Genomic DNA, 4,704 nt, shown 5'->3' on the forward strand with positions numbered 1-4,704 from the left:
TACTATGTATTCAAATGTTGTTTTTAGCCCCCCCCCCCCCCCCCCCCCCCCCCCACAAACGCTACATACTTCCTGTATCGGTCAATCTTCCTCTCCTAACCACCATAGGAAGCTATCGGTTTCCAACACACGTTCATTCTTTCTCTCCATGTTTCGGTCTCTAAGTCTCTCAACTACACAACCCTTTTTTCCACTCTGTTACCAAAATGTATTTACCTCACACACCCTCCATTGCACCCCATGCCGAGCTCTCTCTCTCCCCCCTCTCCCTCTCACCCTCTCGCGCTAAATACATGCATTGCCTATCTAGCCCCCCAACCTCTCGTGCGCACGCACGCACACTACAAGAAATATGTCAACTTGTGACCCTCACTATTGGCCGCTGAAAGGTCATAGTTTTTCATTTGCGACCTTTTTTGACCAAAAATAGAAGGTCAAAAGCTGGCGGTCGTAAACTGAAATTAGCGACCTTCTATAGAAGGTCGTTGATTCCACGACCAATTTTTTGGTCACTAGCAGCCTCCCCAGACCATGTAAGCATCCAGCGTGGCATGCTAATGTGGCACAAGAATCAGTCCAGTCCAATTCGGTGTTTATATGGGCCGAGCTCATTAATTCAGCCCATTTATGTTTTTTTCCTATGAATTTTTTGTCAGCTTCATGGACCAAGCCCAACATTGCAGCCTTTTTATTTTTGGCCCATGGCCTTTTTGTATCAACAATTTCAATTTTCTCCAATTCGGTGTTTATATGGGCCGAGCTCATTAATTCAGCCCATTTATGTTTTTTCCTATGAATTTTTTGTCAGCTTCATGGACCAAGCCCAACATTGCAGCCTTTTTATTTTTGGCCCATGGCCTTTTTGTATCAACAGTTTCAATTTTCTTTTTTTTTTGGGGTCACATTCTTCATTTTCCAATTTAACGTAAATAAATACACAATTTTTAAATTGGCACACAGAAAACACACAAAATACTTCAAATATTATCACCAGAGTCAATACAGAGTTGCTGTTGTACAAATAACTCTAACATACACTTTGCAAGCTCTACAAGTGTTATGTTCTTCAGCAGGTGTAGCAAGCTGTACAAATAACTCTAACATACAATAGTGGAAGTCACAGTTACATGCTCCACACGTTCAATAACATGGTACTTTACAAGCTCTACAAGTGTTATGTTCTTCAGCATGGAGCTCCTTTGACAGCGATTACAAACTAGGCACCTGCTCTTCTTGCCACTGTGAGGAGGTGGATGCTCACCATGGTGTGCTTGATGATGCACATGACCATGATCTTCTTTCCACTATTGCATCTGTGCGCTCGATGATGGGGGTACCAATGCATAGAAGAGAACAAAATTACCAGCATTAACCCACAACTTCAAGTACGAGCTAAGTATGTATCAAGTGACAACAAAAACAAGTTTATATGCTAGTACAAAATCACCATCATTAACAAGTTTATATGGGAATGAAAACAATCATCGGTACTGGATTAAACACAATGCTATCTTCATATTAGCAAACAGAATATCTCATTTTCATATTCTCAGTAAGCAACTACAGTCTGCTTCAACCCATGTTCTAAAAAAGATGTTTATCCCTCCCAGGAGTACATTTGATGGTTTATTATGGGACAGAGGTAGTACGTATCAAGTAACAACAAAAACAAGTTGAGTAAAACAGTAAAAATGCAATCCTGATGGTACAAACAGGCTAGCTAGATGCAATTTGCTGCAATCCTGATGGTACAAACAAGCTAGCTAGATTAAACACCAACAGTTAACACAGCCTAGCTGTAGTAACTAACAAGGCCACTATAAATTATTAACATGCATGATCTGCAGTACTAGGAGGACGAGTCAATGCACATCACAGTAACTACAAATGGGGTCTACTACAAGAGCAGAATTTAACAAGTGTGCTACTCCAAATCATCATCACTTGTAAATAGGAATGATCTTTTCCATGACACAAGCACGGAAAGTACAAACAAAATCACCCATGCACATGAAACAGAGCAAGGTACTCCTATAGCAACACAAGAGAGGGGGCTAGAAGCTAGGAGACGAACTCACATGAGAGGAGGTTCTAGCCGATGCCGCACATGGCCACGGTCTTCGTCCCGCGGTAGAGGAGGTTGTAGTCGAGTTGGACCATGTGCAGAGCGTTGTCGTGGTGGTGGATGCCCTGGTTGTCGTCATCGTCCACAGAGGATGCCTACTGCTCCGAATCAAACAAAGAAGTAAGAGCTAGTGTTGTTGATCTAGTACAAAAATTAAGCAAGCGAGTATAGGAGACACACACACATGCTACTGCTAGTATCTACAGACATAAATCAAGTTGGTTGTGTGTGTGCTTGAGCTAGCTTAGTACGTACAGTCCATGGTTGGGCTCCAAAACAAACAAAGCATGCTAGTGTCAACAGAATCAATCACAAGGTTATTTTGTTGTTGTTGCTAGCACTGCTAGCTGTATGTGTCGATCCATCCATCCATCGACCTAACTAATGGTGTTGTGTCTCTAGACTAAGTGCAGCAACACAAGAAGAACTAAAACTGCAGAGCACATGTGTATGTATACTCATCCATGGCAAACTGTACCAAACCATCCATACATGGCAAGATTGCAATGGAACAGATTTAACACTAGACATGAAAAATTGATGAGTCAAATGATTTTTAGTATTATTAACTTGAAAGGAAGCTCACTGTTTCCATCTTCTATCTATCCATGATTTTCGTTTTCTGAAGCAAGCATCAAAAGGCACAATGACAAACAAATTTCACACAAACGTTGAACCAATACTTCAAATAAAATTTGCAAGGGCTTGAAAGAGAGGTTGGAGCTCATCAAGTACCAGCTTCTAAAGGAAAGATCTTCTATTCCATACAATTGCATATAGTGTGAGCGAGTTTTCAACTATTGGCAGCATGAGGACTAGTTTCATTACCTCACACGGTGGCTGGCCTGGGTGTTCTGGATACTCCATTGTGCGTGCGGTCCTTGACCCTCCATCAAACTAAAAAAACAGAGCACAGAACATGTTTATAACTTCAATTCAAGCTCCTTGAATAGGTAGTATACTCCGCATAAAGTTCTCACTTGTACAACAACTCACTGGAAACATGTGAACACGGCTATCTACAACATAAGCTCATATGTTTTGTACAAAATATGTGCTGCAAGGTAAAAATAATCCTAATAGAAAAATGACCATATGACTAAGTGACTAATCAGGCCTATAGCAGTTGGCACATGCACAGCTCTCATATTGGACTCACATAAGTGAGGGGGTTCATTGTCTAAACTGCAACCTAACAAATACTACCTCCATCCCAAAATATAAGACGATTTTGTAGGCTACACAAGTATGCAACTGCAGCCTGAGCTTGAGATTGGAAGTCCATGCCTTACTGGCTTACTTTTCTAGTGGACAAGATCCAACCATTTAGAAAGAAAATTGTTGAAGTGGGTAGCTACAATACTAAACAACTCTCACAGACCACAAAGTAGCTGATATAAATCTGATCAACGTAGGATATGACAATTCAATCAAGAAGTATAGATGATGCATCAGTATAACAAACATCAGAGCGCACCCTGACCCGTGATCTGGGCTCTCGGCGGGGCCAGATCGGGGGCCGCACGGCACGAAACCAGGCGGGACAGAGGCCAAGCCACGTCAGGGAGGCGATGCGACGGGCGCCGCTGGGATCTACCGGGGGCGGAGGAGGAGGGGGCCTTGACCCGGGATTGGAACTTAACCAACCCCGACGAAAATCGAACCACACGATTTCTGGAATTCATCCCCTCCATGGCGTCCTCTCCTCCATGGCGTGCCTGCTGTCGGTTCCATGGCCCTGGCGTGCGTGAGGAAGAGGCAGAGGGTGAGGAAGCAAATCAAATCGCAGCAGCAAGGCAAAAGGGAAGATGACAAGTCCATCCATGGAAGAATAAGGGATCCGGTGCTGCACCTTGTTCCGGTGGCTCGACCTGGATCCGGCGCTCAATCTGGATCCGGCGCTGCCTCGCCTCTCGCTCGATCTAAGCAGCGGCGCGCGGCCAGACCACAAGTGCATACTTGCCGGAGCGGCGGAGGCGTCACCGGTGCAGGCTCAGCCTATCGTGGCTCTATTGGCCGTGGCTTCGGAAGAGCCGCAGAGGCAAGAGCTCGGAGGCAGGCGGCAAAAGCAAGGGGAAGCGGAGTTGGAAGTTGCTGCTGCTCCTGCTCAGGTCGTTGCAGGTCAAGAGCAGCGGCGCTTGGGGGGAGGCCAGCGGCGGGGTAGGAGTTGGGACGGCGGAGAGGGAGGTCTGGGTCAGATCTGGGTCGGGGAGAGGGAGGCGGCGCCGCATGGGTCGGGGAGAGGGAGAGGGAGGGGAGTGTGCTGCACGATGCTAGGGTTTGGTTGGCCAACATGCGTTTAGGAGACGTTGGATCTGTATGGTGTGGACGGCTCAGATCGGCTTAGGGGGTTGATCCGTGGGAAGGGAGGTTCTGCCTTCTGATTGGTCCAAGAAATGTGTCATTTAAAATAGTTTCTAAGTGGTAAAATAGAGGGAATTTGTCAAGCAGCTGCCAATAATATTTTCCAAAAATGGCACCACTAAAAAATATCACTCAAGTTATACAACATTTTCTAGATGATAACCAACTTGTATGCACTTCCGATATTTCTAGCATTTTTAGCCATTTAAACAAAA

At 44.9% G+C, this 4,704-nt stretch overlaps 1 long non-coding RNA gene across 3 annotated transcripts; it reads right to left on the reverse strand.

The window, feature by feature from the left end:
• Positions 1-961: 961 nt before the first annotated feature.
• LOC125539909 lies at positions 962-4,404 on the reverse strand. Of its 3 annotated transcripts, XR_007297094.1 has the most exons (5): positions 3,978-4,402; positions 3,603-3,863; positions 2,954-3,022; positions 2,079-2,223; positions 962-1,313 (listed from the first exon to the last, which is right to left on the reverse strand). It is a non-coding gene; the product is annotated as an uncharacterized LOC125539909 (long non-coding RNA). The 3 variants fall into 3 exon arrangements; XR_007297095.1 differs by having other exon boundaries at positions 962-2,223; positions 3,609-3,863; positions 3,978-4,404; XR_007297093.1 differs by having other exon boundaries at positions 962-2,223; positions 3,978-4,403.
• Between the last annotated feature and the right edge of the window lie 300 nt (positions 4,405-4,704).

The sequence above is a fragment of the Triticum urartu genome, chromosome 2, assembly GCF_003073215.2.
Source record: "Triticum urartu cultivar G1812 chromosome 2, Tu2.1, whole genome shotgun sequence".
Lineage (NCBI taxonomy): Eukaryota > Viridiplantae > Streptophyta > Magnoliopsida > Poales > Poaceae > Triticum > Triticum urartu.